This window comes from Equus caballus, chromosome 10, assembly GCF_041296265.1.
Source record: "Equus caballus isolate H_3958 breed thoroughbred chromosome 10, TB-T2T, whole genome shotgun sequence".
Lineage (NCBI taxonomy): Eukaryota > Metazoa > Chordata > Mammalia > Perissodactyla > Equidae > Equus > Equus caballus.
In genome coordinates, this window is record NC_091693.1 from 27,901,724 (window position 1) to 27,920,923 (window position 19,200).

Consider the following 19,200-nt stretch of genomic DNA (forward strand, 5'->3'; position numbering starts at 1 on the left):
ACAACTCAACAACAAAAAATTAAACAAACCGATCAAAAAATGGTCAGGGGACATGAACAGGCATTTCTCCAAAGAAGATATACAGATGGCCAATAGGCACATGAAAAGATGCTCATCATCATTAATCATCAGGGAAATGCAAATCAAAACTACACTAAGATATCACCTTACACCAATTAGAATGGCAAAAATAACCAAAACAAAAAGTGACAAATGTTAGAGAGGTTGTGGAAAAAAAGGAACCCTCATACACTGCTGGTGGGAATGCAAACTGGTGCAGTCACTATGGAAAACAGTATAGAGATTTCTCAAAAAATTAAAAATAAAAATACCACATGACCCAACATCCCACTACTGGGTATCTATCCAAAGAACTTGAAATCAGCAATTCCAAAAGTCCCATGCACCCGTATGTTCATTGCAGCATTATTTACAATAGCCAAGATGTGGAAGCAACCTAAGTGCCCATCAATGGATGATTGGATAAAGAAGATATGGTGTATATATATACAATGGAATACTACTCAGCCATAAAAAGGATAAAATTGTCCCATTCACAACAACATGGATGGACCTTGAGGGTATTATGTTAAGTGAAATAAGCCAGATAGAGAAAGACAATCTCTGTATGACTCCACTCATAGGTGGAAGTTAAACATGTAGACCAAGAGAACAGATTAGTGGTTACCAGGGGAAAGGGGGGTGAGGGGGTGGGCACAAAGGGTGAAGTGGTGCACCTACCACACGAGTGACAAACAATAATGTACGATAAAATTTCACAAGGTCATAAACTATCATAATCTTAATAAAAAGTAAGAAAAAAAAGATTTAAAAAGAAGACATACAAGTGGCAAATAAACAAGTGAAAAAATGTTCAACATCAGGGAAATTCAACTAAAACCACAGTGTTTTAACTGGTTACACATTGTCTAAAAGGCTCAAAATTTTTTAAAAGCAAACATATCCACTACTTGCAAAGAGATGGAAGAACTGGAAGTCTCATTCACTGCTGGCAGGAAGACAAAAGGGGACAACCATGTTAGGTCACAGTGTGGCATTTCTTAAAAAGGTATCTACTCACCTACCCTGTGACTCAGGCATTGCACCCCAAGAAATTAACACAAGATCAATGAAACATACGGATATGAGGAACTGTTTTCAAGTATCTTAGAGGTTTTATCTGCAACAGTCAAAAACTGGAAACAGCTCAAATATGCACACGCAGACAAAAGAATAAAGAGAGAGTGCTACATGCACAAAACATCATACTTCCCAGCAATATAAAAAGAATGGACTATTCTCATGAGCGCCATTGATGATTCGCAAAATGAAGAAGCCAAACAAGGCTACTTGGTGAAAAAAGAGAGTAAACACTTTATGAGAAGAATCCTATAAAATTCTATAAAATGCAAACTAATCTTTTCTAAAAGAAAATAAATCAGTAGTTACCTGGAGGGCAGAGAGAGGAGAGAGAGACAGACTTTAAAGGACTTGGGGTAAAGAAGACGATAATGAAGAGCTTCATTCATCACCACGGTGATAGGGGTTTTATGCATTTTACATGAGTGTCAAAACTTACCGCATTGTACAGTTTAAATATAAGCAGCTTATTGAATGTCATTTATACCTTATTAGAGCTCTAAAAATATGGTTAAAATAAAAATATGGATTTCCTACAACTTTGGAATGTCAGTCTGGCAAACCTACATTGACTCCACCGTCTCCTTCCCCATGCCCTGGGAGGGACGCCCTGCCTCAGTGGAGCAAATACTGGAGAGCTATGAGGCCGGTTCCATCGGATTCAACAGCAGTGCAGTCTGAGGCACAAAGGCCACAGAGCTGGCCTCTCTCGTCTCAATTTCCGCCACAGCAACAGCCTTGAGGTGAACAGGCCAGAGAGACTATAGGAATGCACAAAGCATTTACATGCTTTCCTCTCACCATGACCTCAGCTACACAAGATATTCACTTCTAGAAGCCATGAGAATTTTTGAGCCTGCTCATCCTTCACAGTCATGGTGACTGGAACCTTCTGGATGCCCCTTTAAAAGTGGCACATCCTAACTAGTTTGGGGCAGTCTCTTCCCCTCCCTATAAATCCAGTGTTTCTGTAACAAGTACAATTCCCCTGCCCACACAATCCCATAACCCATGACGCCACTCTGGGGAATTCGTGACATCAGAGCACATGGCTCCGCTGCAGGACCTGGGAACAGACTGCCCTCAGCAGCGCTGAGCACAATGCAACATCCGCTGTGAACAGAACAATTTCATGTTGCTCTCACAAGCACCAAAGGTTATCTCAGCTGACCCTCCACAGACTGACCTCTGAACCACAAAATACCACGGCATCTAGGCTACAATTAGGTCCACAAATCCCTGCACTCTTTCCTTGGAGGTCTTGGGCAGCAAGGCAAACTCGGGCAAAACTGGAGAGAAAGGCATATCTGCCATCATACTGTCCCCTCTGAGACACACACAGATTGGGATCCCAACCAAACCTGTTCACCCCTTCCTGTTAGCAGAACCCAGCTGTTTTCAAAGCACTACATACAGTGAATAGAACCCCCAAGAAAAAGGTTGCTTAAACAATAAGGCCTTCATTTTCACACAAAGCAAAGCAATGGGAGGCAGGCTACTCCTGGACTGGAGACTTGAAGCCACAGGAAAATCTATCACAAGAGTCACGAGAGACCAACAATATCCACGCAAAAGGTGAACCGTGTTTTCAAGTCACCAGCAGAGTCTTCTGGGCCAAAAATTGGTCAGGTCAGTGATGTAGCTCATCAGATAAATTAATTGGAAAGGAATGAGTGCTCAGCCTCTATACAAATCCCTCCTGAAAATGAGAGAATGTCAAAGTTTGCTCTCCTGGAAACATGAGAGTGTGTCAATGATGTGCACTGTGAGCACCTGTGAAATGATAGAGGTGAAACGGCTCTTGCTATGGAATTGGCAGTGACATAAGTCTGGCAAGGGTCCTGGGCAAATTAAAAAGTACAGTGCAGCTCCCATATTCCTGGAATTCACGTGATTTATCAGGGGTATGAAGTTCAATACAGGCAAGCGGCACCCTCAAGAGGGATCTCCCCAGCGTTGTTATACCGAAGAAGAAATGACACATTCCCTGCACATCTGTTGTTTTTCTGATGTGAACTTTGTAGTATCCAATGAGAAAAGCCTGAAGGCCTTCTCACATTCACTGCACTTATAAGACCTTTCCCCAGAGAATTCTCCAGTGTGTAATGAGGCTAGTTTGGGCTAAAGGTTTTCCTGATTTCACACTCATAAGGCCATTATACAACGTGAGCATTCTAGTGTTTGGGGAAACTAGACTTGTAGGTAAAAGATTGTCCACATTTGCTACACCATAATGACTTCTTGCAGTGTGAATGCTCCTGTGTTTCATTACACTGAAGCTTTTAGCGAAGCGTTTCCTATGCTCACTCTACTCCTAAGGCCTTGATGTAGTGTGAACTATTGATGTTGAAGGAACGCAGAGCTTTAGCTAAAGAATTTTCCACATTTGCTTCACTTATAAAGCCTTTATCCAGTGTAAACCCTCTGATGTTGACAGAGTATAGAACTTTGAACAAATCCTTTTCCACATTTGTGGAAAATGATTTCCACAAATCACTTTTTCCAGTGTGAACTCTCTTGTATTTAATAAAGTTGGAGTAATCAACAAAGGATTTTCTGCATTCACTGCACTCATAAGGCCTTGAAACAGTGTGAACTCTCTGCCATTGAATGAGGTTGGACCTTTGGCTAAAAGATTTCTCACATTCACTGCACTCAAAAGGCCTTGATCCACTGTGAAGTCTTTGATGTCAACAGAACACAGGGCTTTGGCTAAATGATTTCCCACATTTGTTGCATTCATATGGCCTTTGTCTGGTGTGAACTCTGCTGTTGAACGAGGTCAGGCTTTTGCTTAAAAGATTTCCCAAATATGCCAGAATCATAAGGTTATTCTGTACTGTTAATGCTCCAAAGTTGAATGAGGTTGTGCTTTTGCCCAAAGGATTTGTCACAATACCCACACTCATAAGGCTTTTCTCCAGGGTGAACTCTCTGATGTGGAAGGTGTGAAGAACTTTGTCAAAATGCTTTGCCACATTTGCTGCATTCATAGGGCCTTTCCCCAGTATGAACTCTCCAGTGTGTAATGCGTCTGCAGCTTTCAGTAAAGGATTTCCCGCATTCAACCCAGTCATAAAGTCTTTTTTCAATGTAAGCTACCAAATTATAACTGAAAGCAGATCTAGAGGTAAAAGATTTAGCACAGTCACTACATTTATAAGGCATTTCTTCAGTTTGAACTCTCCAGTGGTGAATGAGAATTGAGCTATGGCTAAAAGATTTCATACATTCACTGTACGTGTAAGAATTTTCTTCAGTTTGACTTCTCCAGACATGAATGAGGACAGATTTGTGGCTTAGGGATTGGCCACATTTGCTGCACTTGTACTGCCTTGCCCCAGTATGAAGTTTTCAATATTGACTGAAGGTTAAGTTTCCCCTAAAGAAATCTGCCACATTCGCCACACACATGAAGCCTTTCTCCAGTGTGGGCATTCTGGTGCATAACAGATGAGGATTTGGACCCGAGTGTCTTCCCACATTCATGGCATGTAAAACACCATCTTTCAGTGTGGACACCTTGGTCCTGAACAAGTGTGCGTTTGGGGCTGAAGGCTTTCTTCCCAGGTGTAACGACTTTTTCTGTTTCGCAGAGTTGCTTTGCACTGGGTGATATTATGGGGCTTCTCCCTGGTGTGAGTGGCCTTCCAAACCTCCCCCCAGGGAAAGGGTTTCCCTGACACATGGAATCCGCAACTCTTAAGGCCCTATCCACACTGCTTCTCCCGTATGTGCTGCTCCTGGTGGTGGTTAAACAGTGCAGTGAGATAGAACAATTTCACACAGGAACCACACCTCAACAGTTTCTGGCTGTGTTGTATTCCCTTGTGCTTAGCCAAATGCAAAATGTCTTTCAACACCAGACCACATATCTCACAGGGATGAGTCTTCTGGCAAAGTGGAGCTATCCTGGACTGTGAAATCCCTACAGAAACGCTCTGTTCAAAGGGAGTCTCCACATCCTCTGCTCCACAACAACAACCTGAACACAAAGGAACCCTGGTGAAGTACACACTGACTACAGGGAGGGGCAACCCCATCACAAATGTAAATCTAACAAAGAATCCAGCAGATGCTTTTCAAGACAACGGAGCTGGAATCCAGTTGAAGCTTCTGTGTATTACAGGGCCCCTATTTTGAAGAATGGTGGAGAACTCAGCAAGAGAAAGATACAAAAATAAGGTGAGATACGAGAGAGAGGCAGGGTCTACACCTTGTTCTCTGCCCACAGCTTCCTGCAGGACCTTTGCTGCTGCTGATGTGAGGCTTAGTGGAAGGTGCGGCCAAGTCCATGACAATCCAATCAAAACAGATTAGCTGTTAATCAAGGTCAATCTAAGGACATGGTCACACCTCACCACATGACATGTGTGAGCCAAGGGGCGAGCACCCAGAAAGACTAGTGAGAGAAACGAGTCAGATGCGGAGTCCAGAGAGGTGGATTATCCCTGGGATGAAGTCACACAGGAAATGACAAGCAGTAGAACTGAGAAGTCGGCAAAGTGTCAATGTGGGAAAGGAAAGGTAGAAATGGGGTGTGGCCACTGGCAATGGCACCAAAACTCTGGTTGAACAGGACAGGCTCCTGCTATGATCTGAACACAAGCCTGACGTGACACCCTCCCCAGCTGTCACTCACTCACCAGGACCAGATCCCCTCTGAGCCCACCCTGACAAGGCTGGAGTCATGTCCATCCTGCGACACACAGAGAAGTCTTCCTCCTAAACCTCAGCTGGGCAACTACATGGGACGTGAGGATACAAATCCTAAGAGAATGACAGGAGAGGTGAATGGCTCACACTGTCCCAGAGCAACTCAGCCCACAGCAGACCACAGAAAAGAGATCCAGGTGAGACCTCAGCAGGATGGTGGAATAGAAGACACCACTCTTCACCACCAACACAGAAAAAAACAGTTGACCACAAATGAAATCAGCCTTGAAGGGATCAAGAGTCCAGTGAAGAACCAACTACAACACAGTGGAGCATAAGAAGAGAATGAGTGCACAGGAAGGATCGGGGCAGAGACTGTCTTAGCAGAGACACCTGGACAGGTAGGAAATAAAAAGTGCAGGGGCTCCCTCTACCAGCCACAGGCTGGGTGCCATTGCAGTCCCCGGTGGCCTGCTTGGCAGAAGACCCCAGCTGCCTGCCCCACAGAGGACACTGGTGCCTTTCGCCAATGAGTTAACCAACATCCATCACCATGGCTGACGCCTCTTATGAAGGTACTGCAACCCCGAGAAGGAGCCACTGTTGTGCCGCTCCAGGACGAGGGCTGCCACCCACCCCCAACCCTGTGCACATCCTGGACCCCAGAGCTGTGCCTGCACCATGTGTGTCCACATTCCAGACCCTGACTCCACAGCTGCACCATGTACACCTGCATCTCAGGCACAGGAGACACCCTTGCTGTAGACTATCCAGCTCTCCAGAGCCACTGTGTTTCCATGGACACAGCCTCCAGGGTTGCTTAGTGTGTAGCTCCCATCTTACAAACCAAAGCCAAAACTGCTGATGTCTGTCCAAAGTCCCAGATCCCAGAACCGCTGAAATTTCTCAAGTGCCAACACACCAGACCCCAGCTTTGTATCTGCTCCACTGGTGCCCATTCATCAGACACCAGTGCTGCCACCACCAACACGGTGCCTGAGAGGTGGACTCGGCACCAAGAGGGATCTACTTGGCCACTATGTCCTCCATGGGAGAAAACAAGATCCTGAGATCCTCAGCAGCCTTCTCCACTGCTGTAGACGCCCACAGCCTTGTGTAAGGAGGATGCCTGCTGTCTTCATGGACACCATTCTCAGGTCATGGAACTGCATGGAGACTATACTGGTGGCGACCACACCATCAAATGAGCAGACATCAACATAAGGCAACTAGAAACATAAAAACATCAGGGAAACATGACACTAAGGAACACGATCAATTATCAGAAACAACCTCAAAGAAATGGAGTTCTACAAACAGCCAGACAAAGAATTCAAAATCACTCTTTTAACCAAGCCAGTGAGCTACAAGAAAACAGGCAATTCAACAAACTAGGTAAACAATACAAAAACAAAGCAAGCTTTTCAACAAAAACAGAAACCATAAAGAGGAACAGAACAGCAGCAGGTCAAGGGCATGGTGAGGTGCAGTCACTGGTGCCAGGCCAGGCTGAGTGGAGCAAGCAGGGGGCTTGCCACCAGCTGCAGGTGGAAGGCGCACCTTCATCTGCCCTCACCCATACAGCCTGCACCCATTGAGGTCATGGACACAGAGGAGCAACAAGGAAGAATAATCACCCCCACACCTTCAATAGGTGCTACTGCAGTTCTTGGTATGGGCACTCTCCAAGAAGGTGCTCAGATATGAAGAACTGACAAGTGAATTGATTAGTGAATAGTTGGGAATAGCCTATCCATTACTGACGGCATTCCTAATTCTAATTTGATACCACAGGGAACTAGGAAGACATGTCAAAAGCAGAAGAAGAAATGGAACAGTACTAGATCATTACACACACACACACACACACACACACACTCACAACAAATAAATCCTCTTAATACTATCTACCTTTTAAGAAGTCGTGTGGCAGGTAACATGTGGGCGAGAAGAATGTTTCTGTCTCTTTCTAAATTGACTGTCCTTGCACTGGTCTTTTGAGCAGGACAGTTCTACTCATTGTGTGTGTGAGAAAACTTCCCACAGGGCTGCACTAACTCAGCTAGCTTGTGCTTTTACAGTCAGCTCTTGTCAATTACCAGATCAGTTTACCTGTCCTTCCACCTTCGGGCTTGTATGGGTAAAACTCTTCAGGCATAACTAAAGCAACCAGGGCAAGATGGCATATATACGATTATACGTCCTTAGGTTTCTATCTCTGAATCTCAACTAGATGGAAATATTGGAGACCCATTTAGTTTGCAGGAAAAATGCCTTGCATTGCTTTGGTCAAAGCATTAGGACTATGGGATGCTTAAGGGGCAAAGTTTATTTTCTTTTACTCATGTTCTGCCCTTATTTTTTGATGGTTCAAACTTATAACTGTTGTATCAGAAGGAACATTTCCACAAAGTGTCTGTTGGAAATTAACAGTCTCAATCATCTGATGACTTTATTTTTTAACGCATTTATCTAAAAGTGAGTCATATGAAATTTCGTTTGTTTGTTTAGATTCCAGGTCCTTGGTAAACACATGTTAGGTATGATGGAAATCATTCCAAAGGAGCAATGTGGAAATACCTGTAGAGAAATGCATTTGAACTACTGTGATATAAAACTGTACTCTACAATGGAAATTTCATGTACACACAAAAATTCTTTTCTTTTTTTCTGCTTTATTTCCCCAAATCCCCCCGGCACATAGTTGTATATCTTAGTTGCAGGTCCTTCTAGTTGTGGCATGTGGGACACCGCCTCAATGTGGGCTGACGAGTGGTGCCATGTCCGTGCCCAGGATCCGAACTGGCGAAACCCTGGCCCGCCGCAGCGGAGCCCATGAACTTAATCACTTGGACACGGGGCCGGCTCCTGTACACACAAAAATTCTGTTTGTAATTTACCTTCATTTCTCTGGCATTAAATGCTTATATGAATAATAATATGCCAACGTTCTACCATTTAAAAAAAGAATGATACAGAAATTCTGTGGCTAAATAATACAATGAATGAAATGAAAAACGTAATGGAGAGCCTCAGCATCCAACTTGATCAAGCAAAAGAAAGAAGCTGTAACTGGAAGACAGGTCTTTAAATTTTCCAATGAGGGGAGAAAAAAGAAAAAAAAAAGAAAAACAGAGAAGAAAGCCTACATGGATTATGGAACAGGAAGCAAAACATTATTCAAATTATGGGAGCCCTAGATAAAGAGAGAAATAAAGGATAAAAAGCTTATTTAAAGAAGTAATGGTGAAAACTTCCCAAAGCTATGGAGAGAAGTGGACATCCAGCTACATGATGCTCATAGGTGCCATACAGATTCAATCCAAAGAGAACGTCACTGAGACACTTTCTAATAAACCTGTTGAAAAGCATTTACAAAGAGAACATTTTGACAACAGCTAGCGAAAACAAACTCATGTTATACAAGCGAATCCTGCAAGGATATCAGTTTATTTCTCAGCAGAAAACTTACAAGCCAGGAGAGAGTGGGAAGATAGATGCAAACTACAGTCATGTGCCGCATAATGACATTTCAGTAAACGACCCACCACATATAGGATAGTGGTCACATATAAGACTTATATAGGAACTGAAAAATTCCTATTGCCTAGCAACACTGTAACCATTGTAATGTTGTAGCGTAATGAATTACTCACGTTTGGGGTAATCAGGGTGTAAACAAACCTTCTGAGCTGCCAGTTGCATAAAAGCATAGCACATATAACTATGTATGGTGAATAATAATTGATAATGACAATAAACAACTATGTTACTGGTTTATGTGTTTATTCACAGTCATGCTTTGCCTGGAGAAGGGGATACATTCTGAGAAATGCAACGTAAGGTAATTTCATCGTTGTGCAAACATCACAGTGTCCTTAAGCAAACCTAGAGGGTATGGCCTACTACACATCTAGGCTATATGGTACTAATCTTATGGGACCACTGTCATATACGTGGTCCGTCCTTGACCGAAACATCATTATGGGGTGTATGACTGTACTATATCGTACTTTTTTTTTTTGCAGGGGAAGATTTGCCCTAAGCTAACATCTGTTGCCAATCCTCATCCTTCTTCCTTCTTCCCCACCTCCAAAGCCCCAGCACATAGCTGTGTATAGTTGTCAGTTCTTCTGGTTCTTCTATGTGAGCCACCACCACAGCATGGCTCCTGACAGATGAGTGGTATCGTTCTGCACCCAGGAACCAAACCTTGGCAGCCAGAGCAGAGCATACCCAAAGTTAAAACTGCTAGGCCATCAGGGCTGGTTCTACTATACTGTACTTTTTATTGTTATTTTAGAGGATACTCTTTCCACTTACAAAAAAAAAAATTTAACTGTAAAACATTATGCCAGGTTTTGCCAACAGTGGCCTCATACATCTCATGTTTACTGAGTCTCTTAATTGCATCCTTTTCTCTTGCATTTAATCTCATGTCAATTTGTTCATCATGGCCCCTAAGCAAACAAAATTCAATGCTAATGCTGCCAGTAAGAGGCCACATCAGATGACTGACCTGGAAACCAAATTAAAACTGATTAAGGACCACAAGGGTGGGAAATCAATGATGGTTATTGCTCACTAGTCAGACATCTCCCATTCCACTATAGCTACAATCTTGAAGAACAAGACCAAAGTGATAGAATGTGTTAAGGGATCTGCTTCATTGAAGGCGATAAGACTAACAAAAATTCAAGAAGGACCTACATGAGACATGGAGAAACTTCTAATGACCTGGATTGAAGATCAGACATAGAAGCATCTCTCTCTTAGCACCATGACGATCACGGCCAAAGCAGTAAGTTTTTTGCGATGTTGAAAGAAAAGGCTCGACTCGACTATAATGTTGACTTTACTGCTACCTCTGGGTGGTTTAAATGATTCCAGAATTGTTATTCATTACATAATGTGAAAGTGCGCAGTGAGTCTGTGAGTGCTGATGTGAAGGCAGCTGAAGAACTTTTGGAAACCCCAGATAAGCTGATTGTGGAGGAAAATTACTTGCCAGAGCAAATATTCAACATGGATGAAACCTCTCTATTCTGGGAATGGATGCCTGAAAGGAATTTAACGCATAAGAAGGCCGAGTCAATGCCAGGTTTCAAGACTTTTAAGGACAGGATAACAGTCACACCTTGGGGGCAATGTTGCAGGGTACAGATTGAAACCCTTTGTACAGTGAGAACCCCAGGGCCTTCAAGCCTGTCAATAAGTACACACTGCCAGTGAATGACAGGAGCCATGAGAAGTCATGGATGACCCAGCTCCTCTTCCATGATGCCCTCCTCAGTTGTTATGCCAGCGAAATTGAGAAGTACTGTTTTGAGAATGACAGACCTTTCAATATTTTGTGTGTTGTGGATTATGGTCCCAGACATCCTCCTTTTACTGGTGATCTTCATCCCAATACCAAAGTGGTGTTTCCCCCTCCAAACACCACCTCTTTGGTCCAACTAATGGATCAAGGAGTTACAGCTTCCTTTAAGGCCTACTACCCAAGGAAGACCCTTAGCCCAGGCTATTGCTGCAACTGAGGAAGACACTGAGGCAATTCTGGAAGGATTACAACATCTATGACTACATCAAGAACCTTAGTAACATTCTAACTGTGCTGAGAAAAAGAGCTTGCTTCCTTCCTATTTTTCAGACATTTATATCCAACAATAGCTATAAAGACATTAAATGTCCACACAAAAATTGCAAATAAAATACACTGTCTTCTTGCTCTTCATGCTACATGGAGTGAAGCTCATGGAATGGATGTTGTGAGGTTTAGTATGTTTGCTCAACAAGAAGAATAATCCAGACAGGTTATAAGAGGAAACACAGAGGACATACTAGGCAGTTCAAGGCAAGCACATGAGATGAGACAATGCCTCTGGGTCCTTTACAATATGGCCCTTCCAATTCTATGTCACTATTTGTGACCTCAGAAAGTATAACTCTTTTTCTATGTAACATTTCTTACTGAATTTTCTGAGACGTGATGTATTCCTTCATAAGAACATAACATTTACCTGGTAACAGTGGTTACTTCCCAACTCTACACCTGCTGCCAGGACAGTGGCTGCAGTGATGCATCTGTGCAAGCGTGGAAAGTGGGCACCTGAACCTGACATGAAGGTTTGGGACACAACAAGCTCATCTCCTTGCTGGGAAGTGATTATCATTTCACTGGGAAGTACGGCGGCAGTGTCTGCAGAGGGAGTGGAGAGTTTCTCTGGAAAACAAGTGAGGAGAGCAAATTACAGAGGGTTACTCAAACAGATTAATGGGGATGTCCATTGAGAAGGACTCAATAGCTAGAGGAGAAAGGGATCCGTGAATCCTGAGAACAGATGTGTTGACTAGGAGACACTGAGTTCTAATATGTGAGAAAATTAAGTAGAGACCATGGCTATGCTAGAAACTTGACTAGCATGAAACTCTTGTATCTTCAAGGTGGGAATCCTTTTCAATCATCACAACTCTGAGGAAAAACAAACCTGGAGGGAAAGGAATGGCAAGGTGAGAGTAGAACGACGTGGAAGAATGTGGAAGGAAAGCTTCAACAAACATTGACTGAACATCTCATCTGACTCAGAGGCTCATCCAGACCAATATCATACATCAGGGAACAAAAGAATGTGTCCTCATACAGCCTTCATTCAAACTGAAGGGAGTAGCCAATAGTCACAAAGAAAACATGTAATATAGTAAATTATAAGGTGACACGTGTGCAAATATAAAACAGCAGCACTGAAAATGACAAGCGTGGGGGGTCAGGAGGATTTCAAGGAAATAGAGGGCTCAGCGTTGTTCTCATTGTAGAGATGGTATTGCAGCACACAACTAGAGGGCGGGAGAGAGTGACTTGTGAGGATATATGGGGAAGATGTTCCTTGGAGAAGAAACAGACGGTATAAGGTCCCAGGGGCAAGAGCAGGGCTGGAGTTCCAGAGCACTCATGTGGCGATGGTACCCGTTCCAGGGTGGCTGGTAATGTTTTGGGGGGTGTTTTAATAAACCATACAGAACACTTCCCATATGTTCACATTCCCATAAGTGCATCCACATGCCTGTACACCAGACCTCCTCATCAACTACCTTCTCGACTCTTCCTTCTTTGCCAGGGCAGATCATCGGCTGCTGCCCTGGGATCTATATATGTTGCCACCTCGGGATACTTATTATTCCACACAAAATGGATGACCAGCTCACAGCTCCACCCATTGGGAAAGTTTGTCTTCTCCACTGTCTTTCCAGGACATCCTGATTGTAGCTGTGACGCAGCCTCCACTAATTTCTACTTCCCTCACAAATCAAAGCGACCCAAGCAGAACCCAAGCTCAGGCTTTCTCCTCCCCTTAGCTGGCTGTGCAGATCACCCAGGATACCCACTGCAGTGAGCTGTTCCTACCGTGCTGGGGTCTCCCCTACCTGCTCATGCAGCCTGCTTGTGTTCTCTGGAGTTGATCTGGCTCGATCCTGCCTGTACATCTCTCCCGTACAATGGAACTCAGCAGTGCCCGTCTGACCTTATGACTTGGATGGTCCAAGAGAACTCTCCTCACAGTGGGTCGTTCTGGATGCATGGAGATGATGCCCCGTATTTCAGTCTTCTGTTATTATGTGGGCACAATGACACAACACAAGTTGTTTCACAGTGATTTATAAATCTGTACTGCAGATGGCATGGACTTCCTCTAGAGCCTCAGCAGCCTGCACTGTGATTCCCCAGATGGGACTTGCTAACACCCTACACTGCATCCTTCTCCACCACAGACACCATCCACACCAAGGAGTCTGCTGAACCATATGGCCCCAGTGGCAGGACTGCTTGTGCCACAGCCCAGATCTGTGCCAACTTCTTCCTGCTCTAGGAACCCCTCAAGCTGGCCTGTCTTCCACAAACACTAGTGGACGTATAGTATTCCTGTTGCAGAAAAGGTGCCTCTTGAAGTCAAAGGAGCCTACCAGGCACTGTGCTTCCTTCTATTTATTTATTTTCAAGGACATTCAAAAAAACACACATTAGAATTATAAAGACTGATTACACAAAGTGTTGGTGAGGATCTTGAAAACCCAAATTCTTATACACTACTGTTTGGAACATAACATTGTATAACCACTTTGGAACCATGTGGCAGTTTCTTTTCTTTTCTTTTTTTGAGGAAGATTAGCCCTGAGCTAACATCTGCTGCTAACTCTCCTCTTTTTGCTGAGGAAGACTGGCCCTGAGCTAACATCCACGCCCATATTACTCTACTCTATATATGAGACGCCCATCACAGCATGGCTTGCCAAGCGGTGCCATGTCTGTACCTGGGATCCGAACTGGTGAACCCCCGGCTGCCGAAGTGGAACATGCGCACTTAACCGCTGCACCAGTGGGCTGGCCCCCATTTGGCAGTTTCTTAAAGACAAACATGTTAACTTACCATCTGACCTAGGATTACACTCTAGATATTAACTCAAAAAATGAAACATGTTTTCATATAAAGGCTTGACATAAGTATCTTTGGTAGCTTTATCTCTAATAGCCAAACCTGGAAACAACATACATTTAAAGAAAGAGATAAATGGATAAAACATTGTGTCCTATCCATACATAGATTATTCAGCAATAAAAAGAATAAGTTATACACACAACAAAGATAAAACTCAAAATAATTATGCAGTAAGAAAGAAACCACAAAAATGGAATAAAGATTTGATTTATTTAAAATTCTAAGAGCCAGCCCTGTGGCCAAGTGTTTAAAGTTCAGCATGCTCTGCTTCAGCAGACAGGGTTCGTGGGTTCTAATCCCGGTTGCAGACCTACTCTGCTCATCAGCCATGCTGTGGAAGCATCCCACGTACAAACAATAGAGGAAGATAGGCACAGATGTTAGCTCAGGTCTAATCTTCCTCAAGTGAAAAAAAAGGAGGATTGGCAACAGATGTTAGCTTGGGGCCTATCTTCCTCACAAAAAATAAATAAATAAAATTCTAGAAAAGGAAAATTAATATATACTGAAATAAAGTAGATAAATGATTGTCTAAGGAAGGAAGATCATGGAAGGCAGGGAGAGAGGGATTCTCTAGGGGCAGGAGGTAATGTTGGGAAACATTGTTACACTCATTATCTTGTTCTTGATGATGAATTTACCAGTGTATGTGTGCGTGTGCACGTGTGTCTGTTTCTGTGGGATGGGTGGGAAGAGAATGCGCTACAAACACATATACATATTTGCCATGAATATTTCAAACTTTATGGATTAAATATGTGCTATTTATTACATGTAAATTGTACCTCACTAAAGTGTTGGAGAATTGTTTCTACATAAAATTCTGCATTTCCCACTTGGCTTGAGAACCTCAGAGATTTGAAATTGCTGTATATTTTTTCTTTTTTCTTTTTTGTTTTAAACATTGGCACCTGAGCTAACAACTGTTGCCAATATTCTTTTTCCGTTTTTTTTTCTTTCTGCTTTTTCTCCCCAAATCCCCCCAGTACATAGTTGTATATTTTAGTTGTGGGTCCTTCTAGATGTGGCATGTGGGACACCGCCTCAACGTGGCCTGATGAGCAGTGTCATGTCCACGCCCAGGATCCAAACCAGTGAAACCCTGGGCCGCCATAGCAGAGCACACAAATTTAAGCACTCGGCCATGGGGCTGGCCCTGTATTTTTTTTCTTAAAGCTAAATTCATTCAGTTTGAAAGAGTATCCTTTATAACAAGATTTCTAATTTCTCACTTTCTTAGTATCAATTTTCTCTCAAAGGTAAATATCTATTGCATGAGAAAACCTCTAAGACCTATTTTTAAGTGTAAAAAACAAAAAGTTATAGAGCAAAACACGATTAGATTCTATTTCTGTAAAACAAAACAAAACCCTGCATAGAAAAAGGCATGGAAGGATATCCACCTATCTGTTAGCAGTGCCTGGGAGGAGAGTGGAATTGAGGAGGGCGCTATGTAAAGGATTCATATTTTTTCATTCTATATAATTATTTCTTTTTTCACAAGAAATGTATATTTTTAAAGTTTTTAAAATAACTTTTTTAATGCTTTTTAAAAAATAATGGTGTTGATAGGCAGTAGTAAGCTTTCTAAATATCCTTACATGGAAAAATAAAAACCCCCAAATTTAAATTAATTGGTCCACGAAATCCAAAATTCTGGGAACCAGTACTCTAAGAATCAGTATTAATTAGCTTCTTAATCACTAGTCATAGTTCTTTAGCTCTTTTTATCCTCAAACCGTTAGAGCAGCGTTTCTCAAACTGTGGGCTGTAAGCCAATAGTGACCTTGAAATCACTTGGTGGATCATAACAAGGATATTTTAAAATAGAACAAAAAATATCAAGTGTTGCAAATAATAAGCATTAAGAATCATCTTGTGAAAATGTTTCACTTGTGTGTGTATGTACACACACTGAGTTATGATGTAAAATGTTTTTTTAATGAGTTGTGATAAAAAAAAGTTTTAAAAATATTGCTTTGGAGAGGCCTGACACTGAAAAATGGGTTAGTAGGGATGGGAGGAAGTCCAGTCTCTGACCAGCCTATAGGCTATGGTTACCACTAAAGCACTGCGAGGTGACATTAAGATGAGGGCTGAATACAGCTCTCCAGGGGGCAGAGGATTCTCCAGCCCTGCCACTAAAGCGATGGAGCAATTATGAAAGTGGGAAGGCAAAGTAGACAGAGGCGGTCCATGCAGTGGTAAGGGCTTTGGAGTCGGCAATCCTGAGTTTTAGTCTCTGCTTTTCCAGTTGATCCCCTGGGATCTTAAGCTCCTCACTCCCTTTGCCTTTCTGAGCCTCAGCTTCCTTCTCTACAAGGATCTTGCTGGCAGGGATACGTGAAAGCAGCAAAGAGCAGAATTCGATTTCAATTTCAAAGTTCTGGGTACATTTAAGAAATTTGTTTCTCTTAGGGCTTCTCAGCATCTGTGAGGATGAATTATTTTTACAAATTTATGTGGTACTTCATATGCATTGTTTCATAGGAAAAAAGGATAGGCCATCATAACCCTACACTTTAAAACAGAACACAAATGACACAAGAGGAAAAAAAACCTACAAATGATAAGCTAATCAAGTTTTCTTTAGCTGACATACATATATCATACTCCTAAGAAACAACAGGAAAAATTACCAGATTCTTCCACTTACTCCCTCACATTTTTGTCTATTTCAAAGCATGTGATCCAAGGGGCAGAAGAACACTAAGCCTCAAGGTTACTGCTCTACAACACGAAAACATGGGAGTTAGAATGGACCGAATTCTCACGGGCAGACACCTCACTCCAGGCCTGGGAAAACAGTTGGGAATTGGGGAAGTGTGAAGATAGGAAACAGTCACAGACACATCAGGTTGCAAAGCCGTTGTCACTAACCCCCACAGAGGGTAAGTCAAGCCAGAGCCCAGACACGATCAGCAAACTTTCTAGCTACTAAGCAACCTTGGATTGTCAGAGATTAGTAACTACTGGGTTAGAAAAGACTACCTCCCACGCCAAGGTGTCACCTCAAGAACATGTCCTATCTTCCCTGTCCCATCTCTGTGCCTTAATCTTTAATTTCAACATGTTTATAAGTGTATCACGCTTTTTATGCAATAACTAGACTCTCAAGAGATCAGGGGTACACAAATGAAATAATATGTATAAGAGTCATTTGATTTCTTCCCTATTCTGGTGGTGATTTTTTTGCTAACAGTTGACTGTGGGAAAATCATCCATTCAAAGGCAAAAAATAAACCACAGCCAGTCAAGTTGGTGTCATGATTACCTTCAAACCTGAGGCAAAAAAAAGGAGGAGGTTATTTCTCCCTTCAACCTTTTCAGTTCAGAAGGGAAGAAATCAGATTTAACCTCTTAGAAGTGGAGCTCCACGAGAATGGTTCATCAAATGGCCACTAACTAGGGAGGACTGAGGCTTGACCATGGCATTAGCCCATTGGGAAGAGCAAGGAGGAGGATGAAGAGGCAAGTTCTTTAATATGGGCGGCTCTCCCAGCAGCACAGGAAAATATAAATAGGAAAGGTTTCTTAGCCTGCCAATCCCGTCTAGAGCCAGACTCCCTTCCTCAGGCCCCCTTCCACTTGTAGCTTTGAGTTCCTGTGCCAACTACATACAAAGCCTCCAGAAGTCTGTCACTTATCAATAGAGACAGTTCCAGATACATAGCCCCTGCAGTCTAGCCTACTCCCAAACCCCATAAGGTTACTTTGCTACATAAGAGGCAGACTAGAGGTCTTCTAATCCAGTTTCTCTGTATTTTACAGTGAGGAAACTGAGGCAAATAAAGTCAATCGACTTGCCAGGTTACCTTGGCAACTATACCTCTGAAGTAAGCAGGAGATTCTGAACTGAACTCCAAAGAGGGCACCAGGCCAGGAACAAGAGCTTAGGCTGGATAGAGTTCTGCCTCTATTCAGTTTAAGTAAGTACTTCTTTTGGGACTAAAAACAAGTTAGGAAGACCCAGGCCTTCCCTGGGAACTGGGATCCAATCCCATGGCCTTCTGACAGAAGGACTCACTCATTACTATGCCTCTCTAGAAGTTCTTGACCAAACCGGGCCAAGCTGGTTGCAATAGAAGCAATTGAATGGAAGGTGATAGGGAAAGAAGTGGTAACTTTTTCAGGATTCAATGGGCCTTGGGATTAACGTAAAAGATTTACTGAGTATGGAAGATAGGGCAGAAGCTAGTAAATGCCTTCAACTCTCCAACTTTGTTTAGACCAAAATCACCAGAATCTTGAACAGAGAGTTTCACTATTTGGTTCAGCTCTTTTTCATCATGTTGACCCAATGTTAATCGATGAGTCACTGGTTCAAACCAGAGTCCTTCCACTTCCCCCACTTCTCCCTTATATTTCTCCAAGAGGCAAAAAGCATACTTATCTCTCATCAGCATGGTAGTATAAACTCCCTATTATTGACCTGGAAAGATTGGCATGCCCTTCCCCACTATCTGCCTAGCAAACTCCTAATGCATCTTTAAGGTCATTTCAAATGTCACCTTCTCCACAAAATTGCATAATTACCCTCTTACCCCAGCAGAATTCATCACTGATTCCTCTGGGTCCCACGGTATAAAGAATATATTTCTATGACAGCAGTTATTACATTATATGAGTTCATTGTTTGTGTCTATCTACTCTGCTAAACTATGAACTTCTCAGAAAGTGTGACTATTTTTTATGTCATCTTGAGCCTCGAGAGCAGAGCACAATGCCTGGTCCCTAGTAGGTGCTCATTAAATGCTCCCTCAGTTAATTAAGACCAAAGCTATCCTGCTTCCCTCCTCCATCTACTCCTCCCTCCGTACCATCTGGATAGATTCTTACCCAGTTCCATTTGGGAATGTTTTTAATAGGCCTCAGAGAACCAAATCTCTTCCTTTCGTCTTTGTGATCTCCC

At 42.8% G+C, this 19,200-nt stretch overlaps 1 long non-coding RNA gene and 1 pseudogene across 1 annotated transcript; one reads left to right on the forward strand and one right to left on the reverse strand.

Annotated features, from left to right (window-relative positions):
- Positions 1 to 7,749: 7,749 nt before the first annotated feature.
- LOC138915970 (phosphatidylinositol N-acetylglucosaminyltransferase subunit Y-like) lies at positions 7,750 to 7,960 on the forward strand (annotated as a pseudogene).
- Positions 7,961 to 8,299: 339 nt separating this feature from the next.
- Positions 8,300 to 16,885, reverse strand: LOC111775467 (uncharacterized). Its single transcript, XR_011422527.1, has 3 exons — positions 13,219 to 16,885; positions 11,817 to 12,019; positions 8,300 to 8,664 (listed from the first exon to the last, which is right to left on the reverse strand). It is a non-coding gene; the product is annotated as an uncharacterized lncRNA (long non-coding RNA).
- Between the last annotated feature and the right edge of the window lie 2,315 nt (positions 16,886 to 19,200).